Source organism: Rhea americana, unplaced genomic scaffold (genome assembly GCF_003343005.1).
Source record: "Rhea americana isolate MKP2758 unplaced genomic scaffold, rheAme1 scaffold_144, whole genome shotgun sequence".
NCBI classification, from domain to species: Eukaryota; Metazoa; Chordata; class Aves; order Rheiformes; family Rheidae; genus Rhea; species Rhea americana.
The window spans coordinates 1,237,922-1,260,984 of NW_028185528.1; the positions used below are offsets into that span (position 1 = coordinate 1,237,922).

The 23,063-nt window shown below is 37.9% G+C and overlaps 1 protein-coding gene across 1 annotated transcript in view; it reads left to right on the forward strand.

The window, feature by feature from the left end:
- The window catches only part of VAV3 (vav guanine nucleotide exchange factor 3), a 169,471-nt gene that overhangs the window by 32,515 nt on the left and 113,893 nt on the right, over positions 1–23,063 (forward strand). The gene's annotated exons all lie outside the window — the stretch shown is intronic.

Below are 23,063 nucleotides of genomic sequence, written 5' to 3' on the forward strand. Positions count from 1 at the left end.
CTGTACGTAAAAGCTTTTTCCGTGTATTCTTCACAGCCTCCTACATACTACTTTGATCTGTCACTGCTAGCCTATGTGCAGTTCAAACTCAGTTTCTGTTTTTGAGTCATAGGATGTCATTACCCTAATCTCACAGAAAAGGGCCTAAAAAATGCCTAAAGACCACTAGTGTCAAAAATATTCTATATTTGAATAAACAACTATTTCAAGCATTATTTTCCTTTTAAGGGCTCATACTTTCACTAATTTTTGTCCTGCTCTTTATAAGTAGATATAGAGGCCAAAATGATGTAAGAGTGCAAGCCTGAATCAGAGTTGCAGTATTAGTGTTTGAAATGGCTCACTGAATTCTATTAACTGAAATATTTAACTAAATCTTTTGCTTATAAAGATAGCTAGACCTGGTAATTCCTTTTGTCCTTGTAAATTATAGTTAAGAAAGTGTTTTAGTAAAACATATTCATTTTTTTTGCTACAACTTTACTATATTGCTTATCAAAATTTGTTAGATTTGTTTTCCTTTTGATTGTGCAAGCAGCAGAAATTAAAATCTTTTTGATAAAGAAAAGATACTAGCAGTGTCCTTATTGAGGTATTTAGTAAGTCCAGTATCTTAATGTTTGCATGAAATCTTTGATAGTTATACCTAATGCACAGAAATCTTTCTGTTGTGGATTCTAGTTAATTGCTGAGACTTTCTCTGTTTCATGTTTAGTGTCACTTGAATGTAAAAGACCTGTTTTTTTAATAGTCTAGTTAGAAGAAATATTTTTGCATTGCAAACTATTATTGCTCCATAACTGAATCTCCAGAGAAGAAGTTCTGAATTAGGGCTGACTTTAGCTCGACATACGTTTCTGATGCTTTTAAAAATTTGTTATTTTAAACAAACCAATTTTAGAATACGATTTTATGTAAATAGAATAATACAGTGGTAGAGATAGTTTCTTCCATTCAGATATTTATCATTCTACGTTTCTTCCATTCAGATATTTATCATTCTACGTTTCTTCCATTCAGATATTTATCATTCTACGTTTCTTCTCAAAGTAAAACTGGATCCAAAGATGTACAGTTCTTACCATGTATATGCCACAGTACAACTCTCACAGAGTTTGTATCCCTGGGACTAGTTGTTTTGGCGTTAGTGATGGCTGTAGTGTTGCATATAAGCARCAGTTTCTATAGGCTTGGCCTGTTTATGACTCAGGTGTTGGTCTTTGTCACCTTTCTTGGAAAGCCACCAGGTAAGAATGCAGTGACAAATGGTGCATGGGAGTGTTTAATGGGACCAGCTCTGTGCACAGTAATGGTTGGCTGGGCAGAGGTGRCGATGCTAAACTGAACAAGCTGTGCAATCCTTGCAGTAGCTGTGCTGAGCATGCTTTTAGCTGCATAATTACCCRGCTATTTCCATTGCTTCAGAGCCCAGTGCTTCAGAATTCTCTGCTACTGTAATGAAGGCATTCTGCTGTTTCCAAAATTAATTCTGTGAATTATTCTCCCAAAACATGTACAAAACATGAACTGTGTTTAAAAAAAAAAAAAAAAAAAAAAAAAAAAAAAAAAAAAATTTTTAAAAAAAAAAAAAAAAAAAAAAAAAAAGGATAACATACTTTGTGTTACTACTCTTGTTTAGAAACAGCCTGTCAAACGTGTGTTTTCCAGACTGTTGGCCAAATGAGCAATGGAATGAACTTGTGCAATTTCCAGAGCCTCTACAGTTCTCCAGTGTACTATGAGCCTTGCAACAGCTGTTTGAGATTTCAGAAATTGGCAGGTACTTTTTAGTAGTGAGATGTGAATAAATTATGGCTGAAGTGACCCAATAAGCCTTATGTGGCCAATGCTTTGCTTTTGCGTTTATTTCAAGTATCTTATCACAACCGCCAAGAGTGAGGGGGGAGAATCACATCAAAYGTAGATGAACAATATGCTTTCAAGAAAATAAAAGGAAGAAACAGATAGGGAGACTTGGTGGTAGAAACTGTCAAAGTTTTTGAAATACTCCATTTTTTTTTCAGTGTTTTAAGATAATGACGGTGAAACTCTGCTTGTGGTAGTGGTAGCAGTACTTCCCCAATATAGTGATAGACCTTTTAAGAGCTCTGTGAAATATTTGTTCTAAAATGCTTGATGTGATGGTGAAGCTGGTGTGTAATAGCTAGRGGTAAGCGAACTATGTTTTCAGGTATTTTGACTTGAGCTTTGTGCTCTAGTTTGTAGAGACTCTTTGATCTCTTAATGATTAGAGTAAAAGAAGGATGTATGCAGTATGARTGGAAATTAGAGGTCAAGCCAAAGTAGCAAAGTGTTAGAGAGTGAGAGGGAAGACAAGTAAATGAAGTGGGAAGCAGGTAACCCATAGGTATGTTTTCAACAAATGCCATATGAATGTGGGTATAATCTGTTATAGGAGGAGTAGGTTTTTTTGTTTTTTGTTTTTTTTTTTTTTTATGTTTCAGATAGGATGGCACAGATTTTCTCTTCATTTCTAAGCTGGCTATGCTAGAAAAAAGAGGGGATATATTACATAGAAATCAGAAGGTTCCTGAAGTACGTTTTCTAAAAATGGAATAATATTTTTCCATGTTCTGCAGTATTCATCCGTTTCCACCTTTCTTTCAGTAAATTTCATTGCTGTTGGGTTAAGTTCCTGATGGAGCATGAAATGCCTCCCACGCACACAGAGGTGCCAGACAGTGTTTTCATTCCGAATTCCACTGCGGAGAGTCATTTTTTTTCACTAGCACAGAGCTGTCGGGCTCTTCTTTTCTACCTGGGTGCCAGAATCAACAAATGCTGTCGATACTTGTTCTTTCAGCTATGTGCAGTCGTGTAGCAGCAGTTTCCTTTGCTGTTTGGGATGCTGCAAAAAATTTGTTGCTATCTGGATTCTCTGAGGAAGTTTCAAAGGAATCTGAGGACCAGCTCCGGCCCCCTGTTATGTCAACAGACACTCACTGGCCTCGGAGCAAGGATTGAGGCGCTGGAAGGAGAGAGGCTGTCTGTCCATATGTTGTCAGAAATGGAGTTTTGTTTACTCTGGTTTTAAATATTTTAATTAATGTATGACTGCGTACAGGGCTGTTTTCTGTGATATAACTGAGCAYGTATGAATATAGCTATTTTTTGATCTTTGAATTGCCTCAGTAACTTTCTGACGTATTTTCAAAATAGATTGAAAACCTGAAAGATTTCTAGACATCTGCAGTAGGTGTCTAGAAATGATATGCAACAATTAATTATGCTTAAAAAGGGGATCTGATAACAACTAGTCCAAACAAAATTGTCAGTACCTTATGGTTAAAAAGCATGTATAACGGGCGTGTAATGTAGTATCTAGTGTAACCAATTCTCCAATGACACTTAAAAGGCTTGTTTATGTAAGAGCAAGAAACTGCTGTGAAAATACTGAATGCATATCCTGAGGTCATGTAGTATGTGATCATTTTAGTCACTCTGTCAGTGCAAAGGAAATCCGGACTATGAAACAGCAGAAAGTCATGCTGAAGTTGAAGATCCTGGTGTGCTGAAATTCCCTCAAGGATATGTTTAACAGATTCCAGGAACATCAGACAGATGTGCATAAAAATCGCACATCAAAATCAACTGAGAACAACAGTTATTACTAAAAATGATATCCAGGAAAAGAGAGGAGGAAAAAACATTTAGAAAGTCTTTTTTCAAAGAGAGATTTCAGATTAATTTTTTATTTGGTGAATTTAAACAGCAACGTACTGGGGCAGAATTTGAGCATTTTGTTAAAGTCATATTAGAACTGCAGAACCTTGGGGAACAGGTCATGACATTATTTTGTATTTTTATAAAAGTATCAAAATGGAATGGGGGATTTTTTTTTTTTTAATGGCTTTTAAGCCATTAAAAACTGTGTTTTGTATCTTCACTCTCTGGGCTTTTTTAGTGGTAATGGTCAAAAAAAAAAAAAAAAAAAAAAAAGTCTGATAGTTTGCTCAAGAAAGCAGCACAGAGTTGCTTTTAGGAGATTAAGTGCTTCAATGAGATGAGTGGCTGCAGGATGGAGGACACTTGATGACCAYCTCCAAGCTGTCATTGTGGATGTGAGAGAATGAAGAAATAGATGGTAGATATAGAGGGATCTTTTCTTTCTTCCCTGAAATGCATTGCACGAAATGAGTAAGAAAATTCTAATTGTTTTGCAAAACTGCTGGAATGCTTGGCATGTGTGGAAGATCCTTTGTTGTGTTACGTGTTATTCCTGTTTGTACAGAGTTATATAAAGGTTAGGCACTCAGTAGATTAGCCTCTATAAAAAGCCAATGATTTCCCGCCTCCTAAATCATAAATCATAGTTTTGGGCAAAGTGAGGAGAGGAGGAAACCAGTGGGATGAATAATGTTACATACAGCTCATCACCCACCTTTTTGAAAGSTCTGTGAAAAATACATAATCCCTGCCATTGTGTGGCAGTGAAACCATTAAATTACACTGAATACATTCAGGGCTTGTATCTGTGTAATTCAGGGTCATTGTTAATTTCTCTTGTACAAGCTCTTTGATGATGATCAGTGCAAATTGCTAGACATTAACTTAACGTTAAAACATTTAACATTAAAACTGTTAGCATGGGCTTACAGCCTAAGTATACTTAAGAAACCTGAAATTTCCGGATTAATGTGCTGGATGTTCTTGTGATAGCTTAGCAGTGGTCTGTTACCTTGCTGGTCTTCTCAAATCAGTCTTCATGAATTCCTTAGAAGTTTATCACGACTTAACTTACAATGTGTGCTTCCAGTTGATGCAAATCGTAACAGTCTTTCTTTTTTACCACAACACAAAGCATTCAACATACCACAAATATTTGATCATTAATGAAAAATTCTCATTCAGGGAATGCTTGAGACTTTTTTAGAAGTATCAGAAGACAGGAGTGTGTTTTTTTTTTTTAAAAAAAAATGTAAATTTTGCTTCAATTAGATTTCTTCCCCCCCCCCCCTTCAGTAAACATGACCAGATTTGGAAGAGAAACTGCTAATATGAAAGAGTAAAACAGAGTTTTTCAGCACACATTTCTCTGTTGCTATGGTGATCTTACCAAAATGTTGTGAAGATCTGATTCACATATCCTGGAGCACTGAATTTGTAGCATCGAATGCTGGTAGTATGGAATTGTCTTCAAAATGAGAGAAGTATGGGGAGGAAGAGAAGATGATAGCTGGACCTTGAGTAGGTTGAAGACTTGTCTTTTCACATTTTTCTATGGRAATGTTTTTAAACTTTGTTTTTAAACTGACAGTTCATTTCCCGCAATAATTGTAGTACAACATTTCAGTAACAAGTTGACGGTGAAGTTGACTATGAAACCCCACATTAGGGTTGCCTTTAGGAATGTTGCTCAAACTACCAGAAAGGTAAACTATAAATAGAAAGAGAAGGCAAAGAAATGAGTGACACACAGAGCGCTTCACAGGTTCTGTATGCATCATTGCTCTGTGCTGGTGAAATGTTCACCCACTGGGAAGCTTGGGAAGCCCTGTGGTGTGTGGGTTTTGCTGCTGTTCTTCTGTGTGGTTTGTGTCCAGGCCTAGGATAACTAGCCTTCCAAGGAAAACAAACAAGGAAGTTTTCTGTAAATACCCTGGGGTAGATGGAGGAGGGAGGAAAGAGGAAAAGTTGAAGTAAAATTTGTATAAGCTGCCTTGTGTCTTACAGTATAGTTGATTTGTAAGAAAATCCCTTTTCCATTTTGACCTAGATTCTCCTGACTGCAGCTGAGGTTTCCTCTTTGTTCCTCTTGTACCTCTGGGGTTTTGAGATTCAATGACAGACATAGTAATTATAATGTCCCTAGAAACAAGTAGGATGGAGGACTGTCCCAGTAAACTGGGACAGCTGGTCACTCTAATATTTCCAGTTATAGCATGAATATCTGGCTTGATATCAACCCGAAAAGCCTGTTGCAAACTATGTTTGAATATCAGATCATGTTGTTAAGATAAGAGGATTAATTTGCCGCAGAATTTATCAAGGTTTGGCCGTTGATTTTTAGACCAATGCATTCTTTCTTTTATCATCAATAGTGGAAAAAATAAAATATTCAAATCAGAGTTTAAAGTAAGGTGCAATTGTAGGCCTGCAGATTTTACTATTATTACTCGCTTACTGATCCCCTGCCTCTTCTGGGCTAGGGTCATTAGGTTTCTGGTGGTGTTCCTCATGTATGCTTGTAGTTGTGAGGCTGTGAGTCAGTAGGAATGGGTGGACGGGAAAAAATGGTCTCTGCAGCCTACCTGCCCACAGCCAAAACCCACCACTGTCTCATGAGGGAAATATTGTTCCACTTGAGATTCTTATGCCTTATGCAGTAATTTTCAGCTAACTGCATTTATATTTTAGGGACTGATGAAAGGGAGAAAGGGGACTTTCTGTCTCTGGATGGTCTCAGCTCTGGTGAAGACCATCTGTCACATACTGGTTTTCTATTTCCTTAGCCATGAATTGGGTGAACACAGGGTTGTCATCAGTTTAGACTTCCTAACTAATGCCCCATCACATTGGTAGGGAAGACTCGATCTGACCGAAAGATCTATAAGCTTTCAGACTTGTAGCAAAGTGACATTAACGTTTGTGGTTACAACAATTAATATTTTTACAGTTAACACTTACTGCTACCCAACATATCTAGCCTATTTAGATGTTTCACTGTTTTAATTTCTTTTGCTTCATGGTCCTCTCAGAATGGACTTTGTGTTGTGAGAAAGTTACTAGAGCTTAGGACTTGTTTAGGAGAAGGTATATTTTAAGGTGCTTTCCATTTCAGATCCGTCCTTCATTTAGATAATAATCTGCCATAAATCTGCCAGTGCACTTTGACATAGTTGACTGCACATCCTTTTCAGATCATGAGACAAGATTTGGGGCAGTGAAGTTCAGGTATTGGTTCTGGTTTTCCCTTTTTTCCTTTCTATGTTTAGAATTTGTATTAATGTTTCTGGGGAGAGAACTATGTGATGGCTTGCATTACATTTTCTGTCCATTTTTAGCAACAATAGGGAGATCTGATGCTTTATTAAGCCAGGTGGACTAAAATATAGTTAGTTTKTTTTTTGTTTTTTTCCCCTCTGAGATTGTATGAGTTTTTTTGATTGCTTGGCCTCTGTTGCAGCTGGAGTAGTAAGCTGATACTGCTGTTAAATAGTGGTAAAAAAACAAAGCAACAGAATGTTTTTGGTTAGGGTATCTAAACAGAAGTAGGTCAAGGACAATCTGTGGACTTGTCTGCTCTACTGAAATAGTACAGTTTCTCCAGCTTTTTAGGTAATATGGGACAGCAGGCTGTACAAGATGCTTTAGTGTTGATGCACACTAGCACGCTAAAAAAATTGTATGCTAATCTCATTGAAAAATCTTATCACTTCTCGTATCTGTTAGGCCTTATGCTTCTCCCTGGTTTTACTCCTCTCTCTCTTTTGTCTTCTGCTATGTATTTTCTAGCTTTGAATCTGTGAATCAGCCTATATGACATACTTCAGGCCTACTTATCTACTTGAAGGTTTTAATAAAGGTTATGGAAGAGAATTTCTTAAGGTCTTTTAAATTAAAAAAAAAAAAGTCTGTGTCCAAATAAACAGTGTGATGTTATGTTTCGAATCTAGTAAGATGCTTATACAAAGGTAATAATCATCTAGGCACCCTTTCTAAAATGGGAAACGGTTTTGTGTAGGATCTACTCCAGGAAGAGTTATGTTCCTTTATGTTGCATCCTTGCTGAGTTTTGATTACAACAAACTCAGCTGAATTACTATGATGCTGGTAAACAGTGTTCTTCTTAATATGCGGTGGTGTTCCTCTGTGCCTTGCCTTTGTCTGAGGAAGACAGCAAAAACAGCACTCTGATGTACCTAGAACACATTTTGCACTGTTACTTTCATTTCTTATTGTTGCCTACAGCTTAACATTTTGACTGACTGTGTGTAGATAGAAATCAAAGATTATGGGAGAAGCAAGCAGAAACGACAACAGAAAAGAAGGATATTCAGAAGTGGGCAACCTGAGATAGTTGTTGCTCTCTATATTGCTTTCCAAAATTTTGTTGTTTTGTATGCACTAATGGCAAGAGTAGCAATTATCTTGGTACACGATCTGTGTATGATTTTAAAATAAGACTGGTGCCTTTCTTTTCTGTACTTTAATATACAAAGTTTAGAGAAAGTGGAATTAAGTTTTTTTTCCTCCTCTTGTTTCTCCTTAGAAAGACTTGAAATAGCTGAACTTCTGTCTTACTGAAAAATGTCCTAGCCTCTAGATTTATGTATTGTGAGTTTAAATCATTACTGAAAGGTATCTGTGCTGAATCTCCAGCAGAGACATTTGGGCCAAAGTCTACCTGAGAGGGAAAAATTGCAAGCTTGGGTGAAAGTGAAATGGTGACGTAAACCACTTTTTGTGCAATTTTGGGATTTCCTGTGAAGAGTTAATCAAGTAACTGTAAGTGTTCTCCAGCAGTAGCTGCTAATGACGTCATGGGACCRAAACTGGGAGATATTAGTATGTTGAAGGAAAGCATGGACTGTGTTTTTTCTACTTGGCCTGTAGAAACCTCATCTTCTGTACGGTACATGGAAGGGGAAGAGCATATATCTGTTATTTTTAGTCAGTGGTTCCTATGGGTTTTTCATGTAAAGGAGGAGTGTATTACAGTGAAAAGTCCCAAATAATAATGTATATTTTCACAAACAGGAGTTGCTATTTGTTTGTTATTTAAATATTAAAAGTTCRGGTTTTGTTTAGTCTAGAGGATAGTCAGATTGGCTGGAGTTTCATTCACTGCTTTTTCTGCCCAGTTTCTGTAGAAAGTGAAACCTGTAGTAAGTGGTTTGCAGTGAGATGCAACATTTCAGTGCTTCATGAAAAGGAAATAAGTATGTGTTAACGAGAAATGTTTGTGAAATGTTTTAGAGGGCTTTTACTGAATCTGTTTGTGACAGAAAACGTTAGAGAGGTGTTTGAGCGTCCAGAACTCCGTTCATTTTTTTTCTGATCCTGTCATACTTTATTGCTAGGTCCTGAATACATGTACAACTGTTGCATATCTTTGAAAAACATGGGTGCTTGAGATAGTTTGGTAAAGGAAGAATATGTCACCGAATTAACATATTCAAATGTGTTTATGTATAAATAAAGTTTGTATGTGCTGTAGGTGATAGAGGTCACCAAGCATACCTTGCTGTGCAAGCAGCCGGCATGTTGCAGGACGCTTCTCCTCCGGCTCCGGTTGAGTTTGGAGCAGAGAAAACAAAAACACGTGGAATGGCTGCATGGCCTGTTTTGGTCAGAGACATGGTATTTGTTTCCTACGTTGTTACATGCCCAGTTACCAGAGGATTGCAAGGATAAAACCTCTGGTGCAGAGGGAAGCAATTAGCTTGCTGCTGATACGGCATGGTGTGAAGGTTAACCACCCTTCTGCACACGGGTAGTTGCCATTTAATGCAGCCCTTGTGCTGTGGCAAGGAGTTGGTATGGATCTTAACTTTTGAGCTTAAAAGCTTTTCAACTACCTCTTTCTACTATTTTAGCAATAAAGAAAAACACCAGAGGAGAGAAAAGGGAACCTATAGAGGAGAGGAGAAGGTTGGTGTATATGCTATTGGTAGAGAAAGAGAAATTGAGGTGACAGCATCATGGTGCCAAGAAAAGAAAATTCTTGGTACCTGTACAAAATTTGTGGTGGTGTTTTCAGATAGGAATGATAAATAAAAATACTTTAAATTCCATTATAAAGCACGAGATGACATTTATTTGGACAGGTTCTATTAAGCAGATAGCTTGTGTTTTCAAGGCTGCTTTCTTCAGATTTTTCAGGTGAAACTGATTAAAAAATGAGGATTCCATTTCCAAATAACCATTTAATAATCATCGTATTTAGTGTAAAAATTTTATGATCAATGTATTTGCCAGTAAACTTGGGAAAGTATATGGAAACAGCTGTAAATACTGACAGTTCCCAAGTGGAAAGTAACAGATGAAATTAAAAGTATTATAATAAGGTTGACCTTAGTAGAATTAAAGGGTACTTTATATTTCAGCTTCTGCTATCTCTATAAGTAAAGCAATTCCTAGATTTCAACTTGCTGTTTACAGCTGGAATTTGCCAGGGTAAGTATTAAGACTTGCCTTTAAAGAATCTTTGATAGGAAGTAGTTATATTACACATTACAACGTGATGCTGAGTGGCCTAGGACTAAGCGTACCATTTGAATTTTGAAAGGTGCTAGTCTAGGCATATTTTCCAAGCAATTTTGGTCTTAAACAAACAAACAAAAACATCCCTAAATTAAATAGAGTTACTTATAGACCTGAATGTAAGTAGCTGAAAGCCATTTGTTCTGTAAACTACTGCAAAGAACAATTGGCAGAAATACTTGGGAAACCAACTGAGAGATAGTTCTCTTATACATGTATAATTCATTTCTCAAAAACCTACTAAATGGGTAATTTAAGATGATGAAAGATTTAAAGAGTTTCTGAAGTTGAACTGATTTGAACAAAAAAGCATCAGTGATGCTGTATGAGCCCGTGATGTGGGTTTCCTACAGTAACTAATTGATGCTAGCTAAGTAATTTGGTGCACTATATAATCTAGCTTTGACCAAAGTATCTAAATGACTTTTGAGGGAAGATTTATTGCATATACTCTTGCAGGGAGTACATTAAAAAAATGAATGTAGGTCACTGGCAGGGGCGGGGAGTTGTCCACAATTTCCCATTCAGTCTTCACTGGTGTAAGCTCCAACAGTTTGGAGTTGTCCAAAAATCAGTGTGTGGTTTTAAGTGTCAAGCAGACATGCTGTTGATTTCATAGTGGCTCAGCAGTATACTGTAGAGATTTTTTTTCCCCTCTCCCCAGTGCTAGGTAAAAATTGAATAATCTTCCTGTGCCTAGTATTTACTACTTTCACATAATATTGAAAATTGCAGTGTCTATTACATTGACTAGTATTGCCAGCACCAATATGCTGTAATATGTTGGAATAAGATACTATAGGAAAAAAAAATGCACTGAAATACCTAGCTGATTTGTTTGAAGTTGTGCTTTATTTCAAGAACTGTTGCAGGTAAGAGATGCAGAACATCCACAAAAGAGTTTTAGGTGTGCGTGTTGAGTGGGACCTGGGTGATTTTGCCTGGTGTACAGCAGGCAGTGAGAGGCAGCACGGCTGCAGCGGTTGTGTGCGGTGGCATCAAGGGGGAGCAGCAGGTGAATTTGGCATGAGTCAGGCAGCTGTGGGGAATTGGGGAAACTGGAGAAATCGGGGAGAAAACAGCAGCCTCTGTCTTTCATATTATATTTTTATCTTATTTTCCCTGTCTTGTCTCTCCCTACATATCACTTCTCCTCCTTCTGTCTGCGTTCCAGACACAACTGCAGTTATTCTGTTTCTGCCACCTTGTCTTTCCATGTTTCTAGCCCTTCTTTGCGCACCATGGGCATCGCCTCCACGAATACAGCAGTGCTGTCGCCAAACTGCTACCATCTACTGCCTTGGTACCTGTGTTTGCCTTGGTGCTGGAGAAGGGACTTGCACCGGGGCGCTTGCTCGGGCTTTGTGGGATGGTGACACAGATGATGAATGCCGTTTCCTGAGCTGCTCCCATGTTTCAGTTTTACTGCTGCTACTTGCCATCAGCAAGTAGTTGCATCAACACCTGCATGRGGCTTAGCAAATTAAGGGATATTTTTTTAAGGCATTGAAAGTAAGTGAGGTCGTTTTTCACTGCTCATGTCTCAGTATAGATTTCCAAAAGATGATATGAGGTGTAGCAGTAGCTGTATCTCGTGCACTTGATTTACTGAATGTGTCTTTTGAGTTGCCTCAGGGCTTAGTGAAATCTCTGAAGTGACATAACTAAGTACCTCAAAAACTGTGACCAATGAAGTTTAGAAAATTAAAACACTGCATTAGGAAAGAAATTAATGCCAAGCTTATGGCCATCACAGTCCAAACATTTGATCTAGGTATTGTGTAAATATTATTACTAAATCCTGATAAGAGATTGTAGTTTACGTGCAGTGCAATGATTCCATGCTGTGACCTCTTTCCTTTAAAAGCTTTCCCTTCAGAAGCAGTGGAACGAGGAGTTAGACCGACTTTAATGTATGTATCTCTTTCATCAGCAAGTTTTCTTTTAAATTCTTTTCTCACTTGTATAAGTAATGAATAGGAAATTTCCTATCAGTTTGAAACAAATGGCCAGCCTTGCAGAGCTAGTAGTTCTGCGTGTTTCTCCTGAGATCTTTCTTTGACATTGATGATACGTACTTGGCTGTTGTGGTTTCCTGTAATTTCATCTTATCTGTTGGTTACTACCAGATTTTTTTTTAAAGACTTATACACTTGCCAGAATGGCAGAATCTCTCTTAAAAATCATGTTCTATCCTAAATGCTGTTGAGTGACATAATTCTGGGTTTATTTTGAGAGTGTTTTATTTATTTGTTTTTTTCCTGAGGAGGAGCTCTTGAGTTGTTTGGCTAGCTTAAAACAAACAAACAAACAAAAAAAMCCCCCAAAACTTGAAAGGTTGACAAGGGAAGTACCCAGATTCAGTGGATGGACACAGACCTTCTCTCTGATCTCTGGGAACAATTTGAGTGTTGGAAGTGTACTTCATTATGAGTTCTGAAGTATTAGCTTAGTGAAGTTAATAAAAATTCTTAAACCACCTTATTAGAAGTATCATCATACTGTTTTCAAAGTGGTGGGGCCTGTGTTTTATGTATGCTAACTTGGAGGCTGGATGTAAACTGGATACAACATGTTTTTCTAAATTGCGTATGTTGTGGCAGAAAATGTTTAAAGCGTGATTGTACCTTAATTAGAAAACAAACAGGTTTTTCTTGGCCAAGTTAATATAAAGTAGCTTTAAATTAGGATAAATATTTTGTATGTTATTTATATTAATATAAATATTTCTAACTGGCAGGTGCTGAGGTAAAAATAAAATAGTATCAAATACTCTAAATCACTTTGTCTCCTTTTTTCATCTGCTTTCTTCTTCTTTTTATTTCTCTCAAGTATGAGTTACATAAAAAACCAAGATATTACAGATCACCATGATATTTTTGGTTCAAATAATTAAACTTGAAATGACTAGATGATTCCTTTATATTGAGGGAAATATTCTTTTTTTTGGGAGGGGAGGAGGAGGACAAGATCAGCTTTCGGGATTTTTTTTTTCCTTTAACTAGAATATTTTTCATGATTAGGCAAATGTGACTAAGTTAGTAGGCAGAATTCACCTTTATAGATATGATAGTTTTAACGTAGTGACTTGCACGTTTCTGTGAGACCTGTAGCAAAATACTTGAGCAGAAGATTAAACCTGAGCCAAGTGCTTTTTGGGAGGGAGCTTAAGCTCTCTCCGTGGTTTGCAGGACAGCTCGGCAGGTTGAGCAAGAACCACTGCGCTGGCCCCGAGGGTGGATTTTACAAAGTAATTCACATTTACATGTTTGTTTTTTTCTTTTCTTTCTTTCTTTTTTTTTTTTTTTTAATGGAGATTTATGCCACCCACAGGTGGGTGTCAAAAATTTGGAATCTGCAGAAGCTGCAAGCAGTCTAACTTTAAAATATACAAAACCATGATTTATTAATTGGATTAAGCATCGATTCAGCAGTGCTAATAGGCTTTATGCTGAATGCTAAGTTAAATAGGAGTGAATGAGGCTTTTACTATTCAAATTGTAAAACATCTATGTATTTTCTTACTTCTGTCTCAGTTGTGGAACTGATTCTTTTCTCCAGTCAGAATAGTCCACCTTTGCGTTAATAGTTTCCCAAGCACTATGGAAAGGTGCTACTTATGATTCTTGCTAATGTGAAACTCGTACCAAATTAGCACGTGCCCCCACCCTACTCCCTGCTAGTGCCAGTTCAGGACTATGGACCGTGCAGGATGCATGTTTGCTTGGCAGGCTTGTAGCAGGGAATTTCTTATCCTTRGCTCTAAATTCCTATGGGTGATATTTTACCTATTTATATTATATGGAAAAGGAAGAGCGATGTGGAATGAGATGAAGGAAATGAGGTGGGAAGGCAGAGGGAGAGGACAGCTTTGATTATCTACAGCGCAGTGTGGATATGCCCATTTCTTCTTCCACATTTTGCTTTCAGTGCTGACTCACATTCTCCCTCCCTCTAGCTTTACCCCTAAAAAGCCCAATCTGTATAACTGCACCTGCTTAATTATATTCCTATTACATAATTTTTAAACTAATTTTTCCCTGTGCAGTTACTGTTCAGTCTTCACCACTGCATGCTCTCATTGCTGTGTTCAGTCTCTCATGCCTTGCCTGTGTTTCTCATGGCTTCCCTTTGAAGCCCAGCACACATCGCTCTCCTTACAGTACTGCACAGGTCTCTGCTATTTCTGCATTTCGGGTTTGTTTCTGGAGTTTTCTTTTGTCTCTTGGTTTTGGTCAGGAGACTGGTTGTTTCTGTGCTTATTTAAATATGTCCTCAAATTTTTCTGTCTACTTAAAAAGTAGACCCACTGCTTGGAAGAGAAGAATTACGGTGCTATGGCAGATCTTGCCATTCAGCTTTGTCTCTTTTCATGTGTGTGTTAGAACTTGACTATTGCAGTGCCATTTTCCATTCTGGTCATGTAAAGAAGGAATCTTTGAGTGTAATTTTATTTACTTCCTTTTATATCTGTTTCAGAGCATATTTTTATGCGTGAATAGCACAATAAGCAAAGATCAGTGATTTGTATGGTCTGGCACCAGCAGACCTGTGAAAAGAAGGAAGGATTCTTAGCACTGATGTTCTGCTGAAATTTTATTTCCTCTGTCTTATCTGGAAAAAAAAACCCTTGAAAAGAGGCTGCAAAGAAGTAATTTACACTTCTGACAGCAATAGTTTGCAATAAAATTCTTGTTAAAAATTGAGGGTGCTGCTGGTATGGCAAAATATTGGGAAAGGTACTTGAATTTTATTTCTAGTGCATCCATAAACTTGTATAATCTTGAGCAGTTCATTTAATCTCTTTTTTATTTTTTTGGAGGGGAGGTAGGTGCTTTTTTCCGTTGTCTTTAGATTGGTGGTACTGTTACCAGTTTGCTTCTGCGAGTATTGTGATGAAATTAATGTGACCTTTTTCTGAAAGCTACTGTAAGATGCAAAAAGCTTTCTGTTCAGATTTTGTGATTTAAAGGATGAGCAAAAGCTTTCAGAACAAAAATGAGTAAAAACTGATGTATCGTGTGTGTACACTTTTGGGATAGTTATCAGTTGCTTGCTGATCCTGTCCTTATGAAAGACAAAGTGAACGATCCTTTGTAAACTATAAAATGTTTTCATTTAGAAAGTTTCAAAAAATATTTGAACTTCGAGCCAAAGTTCTTCTTAGAACCATGCTACTTTTGCATAATTAAAAAAAAAAGAAATCAAAAAACAAATAAAACAACCCCAGCCTTTACTGCATATCAAACTCTTTTAGGAGAGAACTATCGTATACGTCATATCTGTAACAGGTACCAATCAATGCATTTATGGGTACTGTTGTAATCTCTTGAGAGGTCAGAAATTTAGAGTCATACTGGATTTACTTTTCCTGGGTTTCTCAGATTTCACTTCTTAAATTTCAAGTCAGTCTTAAATGATTCTTTATTTGAAACTGCAGTAGAAAATAAGGCAATAAAAAGCACCTCAATAGTGAAACTTTTAGAAGCTTGGAATAACTGAATAACTGATCCATTTCTGATCAACAGAAACTGATCCAAATCTTTGCAGAGGAAATTCTGTGTGCAGACAGTAGAAGAGTCTTCCCCTGATGCACAGCTTTGGGCTAGGAGAGAYTGCCCTGCAAGAAGGGGAAGAGCAGTCTTCCCTGTAAGCTCCTCTTTTTGTGGTGTATTTTTACTTGTGCATGCTTTTGCAGCAGCAACAATTTCATTTTGTGTTGGCAGCCTCAGAGCTGTGCGTGAAGTGTATAGAGAAAAAGGAAGATCTGACATGTAGTCAGTGATGTACCAGCTTTTGTGAGCATGTAACTCAGGTGGCATAAAGTCTGGCTGCCGGGCTGGTGTGGTGGCTCAAGATATTTCGGTCCTCCCTTTGCATGGAGAAGGCCTCAGCGTGGCAGGTCAGCCCCTGCAGTTACGGCATGCTGATGTGAGTGCGTTCTGCCTTGGCAGCTTCTGCCAACGGCTGCTGTTTCTGCTCAACTCTTAGTGCAGAGTCCTCCGGGAGGAGCTGCCCAGGGAAGCACTTGGGGTAGGAAGTGTGCATTGCCAGCCTGCTCCGTTGTACTGCGCTGTCAGTCCTGGAGCTTCTCTTGGCTCTGCGCAGTCTACATATGTCATCGTGGAGGGCTAACATGGTTTCTATTCTCTGCTAAATTAAGGGGAAAAAAAAGGGAGCATTTAAGATATGATATTTGCATAGATGCCACTTTTTTTAGCAGATGCTGATGCACTGTTTTTGTTTTCATTTGAACACCTGTGTCTAACCACATAGATGCAGTTAGGCTCTAGGAGATTGACTTCAACAAGTAGAAGCTGAAGACTTAAGTGCAAGGGTAGGAGTCAAGTGGGAATACAGTCTGGATGTTCCTAGTCCCAGCTAAGAGAAAACTCTCATCCAATTTAGGAAAGTGAAGAAAAGTTAGTCAGTATAAGTGTGTGTGCACCTTTTTTTTTTTTCTCCCCCTTCTCTTTTTCTTTTTCTTTTTCCCCTTTAGATATGTTTTCTGGAAGACATGGAAGATGCTTTATTACATTAAGTTGGGGGGAGGGGGAATCCAAAATGTTAAATCATTTTCAAAGTGGTTTCTTATAAACTGGAAGTGAACATGAATCTAGGTGCTGGTATGGAGTAGACAGCTGTTTCCTCAAGCATTTGACTGTTGCTTCCACCAAGTTTCAGTAACATAAACTTGTGTAGAAGTTGTGCTGATTGCTATGCTAAATTGTGAGATTCTTTCTGAAACAATTTCAGTCCCCCTAATACACAGAAAAAGGTATTCTCCAAGGATTAGAGTAGATGATGATACTTAACCAATCATGTTAGATCCTATTCTGCTATCAGCATTTGTGTTGAAAACCATTTATTCGTAGTCATTTTACAGCAATGGTTGGGATTATGCATGTCCAAATTGCTGTAGAAGACAATTACTGTAGAAGTTGGGGCACACTTACCTGTTTTTCACTCTTTCAGTTTTGGCACAGTGAAGTTGGTTATTCACATAGGTATGATATAAAGGATTTTTTTTTTTTTGGATGCATGTTTTTAAGTGCAGAGCCCTGGATATGCAGGGGAATTGAACTATAGGTTTGTTTTGTAGCGTTGAGAGCAACGTCAGCGCTTTTCAAAAAGCATTGGACTGGTGCAGCTGTATTAAAGGTGCTTGGTTTGTAGAAAAGAATCAGTGTGATAGAGTGCCACAGACCTTCGGATGGCTTTAAACTGTTCACTGCTGGTTCACTTGACAGACTTGAGGAAAAATCCCCTCTCTGTAAAGCTTCTCACAGCTTGAGGAGCTTCAAACTGGCAAAGCAGTGAATCCCATCTGAAGTGCTTTTCCTTGCCTGCTCTGTTAGCACGTTAGTAAGATGTAATAGATAAAAGCTGAAGATCAAAGCCTTGTAATAATACCTGCCACAAGCTGTATTGTCACATACAGTGGACAAGCTGAATCCTTCAATAATGAAATGCCCCCGATAAACTGAAGTTGCACTACAATAATCCTGCCTATTACACGTCGATTATTAAATTTTGACTGAGAACTAGTCCTTAATATAAATGACTAATTATCTTTTGTTGCAGTGCAGCTCTTAAAGATTTTATCCGTAGTCTACTGTGCAAATGATACCAAAARGCATTGCGTAAAAGTAGTTTTAGTGGTTGTGTTATTCTTGAACAGAACTAAAATTTCTCAAAAATTAAATCTTACCTTAAAACAGAATGCTCATGTCTGTACTTTGCAATGAATTCATGGTAGACAAAGCCCTGATTCACATACTTCATAAAACTTGTTGGGTGCTCTCTATGCTGTAGGTACCACCTCAGCTACAGCAAGAACCGAAGAGCATTAATGTAGCTAATAAGAGAGTCAGGCATATGCTTTTAAGCTGGTATTTTTGTTCCTTTTTTGTGGAAAACATGCAGAATTTTTTCTGGAAGCAAATTAGTGTTGAAGGAAATGCAATATTTCCTTGTTCCCATTTTATACTGTTTGCTTTTGAGGTTTGCTTTCAATTTTCCTGTTTGCTAGTTTGTGTCTCTCTCTCCTTCCCCCACCATCTCAAACCCTATCAGAGACTGACAATATTATTTTTCTAGAATGAGGTATATATTTTGTTAGAGGATATTGTATGTTAGACAAAAGCAGAATGCTTATATAAAGCTATTTGATAGCAATATATTTTCCCAGTTTTATCTCCCCCCAAGTGATTTTGTGCACTGACCATCTGTGAAAGCTGTGGTGGCCTTATGTCTGTACAACATGCCTTCTTGTGTTAGCTTGTCCTCAGCTAGCACAGAGGATGGCTTTCAGAATTACTCGTGCTCCACTAGCTAGATGCATCTACCCAACCCTGCAGTTGATTTACCACATTCATTCAGTGTTAGGCCTCCTTGCTGAGTCAGTGGCACTAATACGTTGCATATTGTGTTTGATTTGCACACATGATATTGGACTGAAAATGGCCAGCTCAGTTTGTGTGAAGTGTTTCATTGAATTGCTATGTGGTGTACTCGTGAAGAACTGGGACTGAAGTCAACAGCCTAGATGAAGTTTTATGTCCAGTTACCATTTTGGGATACGTTCAGTCTCATCCCATTTCACAAACTGTTTTTATGCAGGATTCCATATGAAGTCCTTGGAAATGCTTCTACACCCTACATAGTACTAGTGAGGTGTAGTCCCATGTACTCTAAAAGGCAATATTAGCATCTGAAGTTACTGCCTCTCTTTTGCTCTGTTAACTTTGCCTTTGTCATGTGTATAGCATATATCATACCTGGCTGTGAGGCTGAGCTGGGAAACAAAGTGAGGAACTAGTCTGCCCTTTAGAATAACTTCAAAAATACTCTCAGTTCATGTAATTTATGACACAACTGTGTAAGCAGTTGGGTTAGCACTGCTAAGAGAGTAGCAGACAAGGAGCTGAAGACTAGAGGGCAGAGGACAAATTTCTGAAGCCAGTAGTGCTGAGGTCCTGAGAAATACCCTAGTATTTAGTACTACTACATACAACATAAAGGCAGGCAATAGATACCTGTGATTTGCTCTTACTTACCAYGGTGTCTATATTAAAGTATGTTGTAAGATTCATATCATATACTTGAACTCAATATATTCTTTTAAATCTACAGCCACATAAAAACTGAAGAACATTTCCCTATCTAAAAGATGTCATATGTGAGGGACATAACATTGTATGATGTATTGTAAGGAAATTTGATTCCTCTCTGCAAATTAGGGCTGGTGTTACAACTCTTAGAATAGTTGATTCCTCTCTGCAAATTAGGGCTGGTGCTACAACTCTTGGAATAGTATCAGACACGTTAGCTGCTGTGCATCTTCAGATATTGATGCAACAAAAGAATAAAACATTCTTCGAAATAGTACTTGAGCCTTTTCTTCTTTTATAAGTGTAAGGCTTGCAATTGGAAACCCTAAGTTGTAGGACAGTTGTACTAGAGCTTACACGACCTCCCCTCCATATGTGAATGTCAGTTAGACCTAAAGCAAGTATTGTTTCCTTTAACTAAGGATTGTGTTGGGTTATTTTAAAAATATTTTTAATAACATAACTTCAGMATTATAGGCTGTGCCTATGCTTGATGCAGAGATGAATAGTTTTGGATCCTCCCCTATTGTTTTTGTGTTTAAAATCCTTTTGTATTTGTTTTGCTTGTATTCAAATACTTTTGTGTTTTACAGTGTTAATATCTGGCTTGGGAAAAAGCATTGAACTAAATTGATGTGTTTTGAGATAAAAATTTAAATTCAAAAAAGTAATTTTTAATATACTGCCCTTAAATCCCTTGCTTGCCTGTCTTTCTATCTTCTAATTGAGCTTTCAGAAGGTAGGATTGCTTGGGCTTGGCTGACTTGATTTTTTTTTTTTAATCACATATTGTGTAAGTTGCCCAGTGTTGCTGTTAAGAAAGATATGATGTCAGTAATGTACAGGCTGGCATGGAGACTGCATTTTGTAAGCTACCGCCATTATGTACAAGTATATTCCACGCAATGCTTTATTTAAAGGTGGGAGGAAGAGTGCGGAATTCTCCTTTCCCTCTTGTGCAGCTCTGAAGAGGTGTTGTGGAAGGACTCTGCCCTTCTTTGAAACACAGGAGAAAAARAGGCACAGATAACATTAGCCTGCAAGCTGCCGCGTGTAAGGGAGCAAAGTAAGAGAATAATGAAGCAGCAGCAAACAGAACAAGCAAGTTTCATTCGTTCTGTGATTTTCATTGTAAGGATCCACTTCAGGGAGAATGAGGTACAGGCACACGTAAACCTCACTTTGTTTTCTCTTACTACAGAAAGCGTTGATAAGCTCTTTCTGTAAATGAACAGATTAGGGAGAAAAGCAAACCAGAGCCCCCTCTTTGGTTGCTGTCATGAAAGCTGACAGTATTGCCATTCCAGCCGTTGTTCACAGTAGAATCRTTGTTCAAGTATCTTTTATTGCCCTGTACGAAAGAAGGTGATGTGAAAGGAGAGTAAAACATTTGAGTGTAATGAGTTATCCCGTCCTATGTACTGTGTGTCTTTTTGTAGCGTTGAGAACTGGCACAACAGCTTTTCTATGGACAAGTCCAATCCCTTGCCCCTCCTGATTGAGGGGAGAGATGTCCTGAGCATCTGTGGGAGTCAGGGGTGGAGGGGAAGCCCTGGAGATAGCCTAGGACTATTTGTGAGTTACTGTGAGAGAAGTTTAGGATGATTGTGTTGGAGAGAGCAGCTCAGGYCCCCTCTGCCCTGCCCGCTGGAGCAGGGGGAGGTTTCTTTTCCTCATAGAGAATGAGGTTGTAAAATGTAAGTGCRTTTACCCCAGTAGATAATTTTGGAAATTGCTGTTTGGCCCCACTGGAGTTTCTTTATCTTCAGGGGCTGTGGACTGGAGTAAATTCAGTTCGTGTTTAAATCCAATTTGGCACTATTCAGCAGAGCTATGCTCTAGTGCATATTTATAGTCAATGATTAAAGCAATTTAAAAAGGAGAACTGTGSCATGGTTCACTCAAGACAGGAAAAGAAAGGTCTTCCTCTTCAGCAAAGGAGAGGAAGAAGTGCTCTGTTGCTCAGTCTGCTCTTAATGCCCTCTTGCTAGTATCAAAGTTGACAAGGAGTTAGTTTAAAGATAGAAGTGAAATAAGAACAGTGGGACTGTAGAAATGAGAGGTCACTCAAACTCTAGGAAGCTTACCTAAAACAGTACTCCTCTGAGGTCTAATCAGTAATGAATGCAAAAGCACTTGTTTCCTTCTAAAACATTTGTATGCTAATATTGATCATCCAGGACCAAGCACACTGAAAATATGCGCATAGCATAACAACTGGTGTTTGTAAATTAGAGAATTTGCTTATCCTTCTCAAAGATATGAGATAGTCTTTTGAAGTCTGTTAAAGGTCAATGGCAAAAGACATGTAATTTTGCAAAATACGCAGCATTGATTCATGTCTGTTCCTGTTAAATTTTAATCTGGGGTTCAAACTCGAATGCATTTGAAAATCCCACTGTCAGAGTCATTATGGATGTTAAAATGGATACTTAAATTTAGGAAGAGATTAAGATTATACAAAAATGTGATGTTTAATATCCAGGAAAAATCTGTTTTGCCCTTGATGCCTAGTATTATGGCCCCTATAAAATAGGGTTAAAAATTGTGATATTGGCAGTGAGAGTATTAACAAAGCTGGTAGAAGTGAACACTTCACTCAAAGCTGAACGCAATTTGAGAATGTTGTTTGTAAGTATAGGTTATCCTAATAAAGATGCTTATGAAGGGACCTGTAATGATATAATAGCAGCTAGGTTTTGTAAAACCATCCTAGACATGTTTTTATATTCCTTTGCCCTTCATGTAAAACATGAAATGTAATAAATATACGAGAAAGGACAAAATCCTATTTTATTGTCCATGTTTTATGAGGATACTATGCTTGGAGACAGTCTGCACTCATGCTGTTAGCTTTAATGTTTAAGTGCTCTTTTTATCTTACAACAGTGCTTGAGGTAAGGTTACCATTTTTAAGTATCATCTTAAAAAGCCTCGAGGCACGGTGATGACTGGAAGGTATTCATAGAATCAAAACCACAAGCTGCCGAGAGGAAGCTGCTGCTATAGCTCCCCTCCCCCAGGTCTGTTTTTGGTTAACATCTCGGCTTTTTGGACAAAACGAACCAAGAGATTAGCAGGAATAGGCTGCTCGTGCAATTTGGATTTTCTCAGTTCCTTAACAGAACTGTACAGGAAAGCTTTCACAATTTTAGGCTAGCAACTGTAAACTTGTCACTGACCTAAAATTTGCAAAAATTGAATTTTAAGTGCAACTGTTGTTTAATGAGTCCATAATTGGATACTGGTTATTAAAGATTGACAGTATGACACTGTTTTCTATGAATGCTTGGAGAGCGCTCAGTTTTGCTTCTCTCTCTCTCTCTCTTGTTTTTTTTTTTTTAATGTTTATGAATCCTGTGTGCATGATCATGTAGTTCAATCTACAGTATTTTGATTCAGGAGTTCAAGTGAGCTGGGATATTGCTCCCAGCAAAAAGGATAAAATGTTAAAAATGTTCAATGAACTAAAAGGGTGGAGGCACGCTTTGGTTAGCGGGTGATCTGCCCTGCCCTTTGGTATTACTGAATACTACATTTATGCTTCTATTTTAACTGTTCTGGAGGAGAATGCTATAGTTATTTTACACTTACACTCTAGATGCATGAGACCAGATGTTGCTTGGTGTAATTTAGAGCTCTTCAGAGATACTGTGGCAGGGTATGAAATCCTTTGATCTAGCAGTGAAATAAGATGCAATACATATGTAACTATGTAAAATA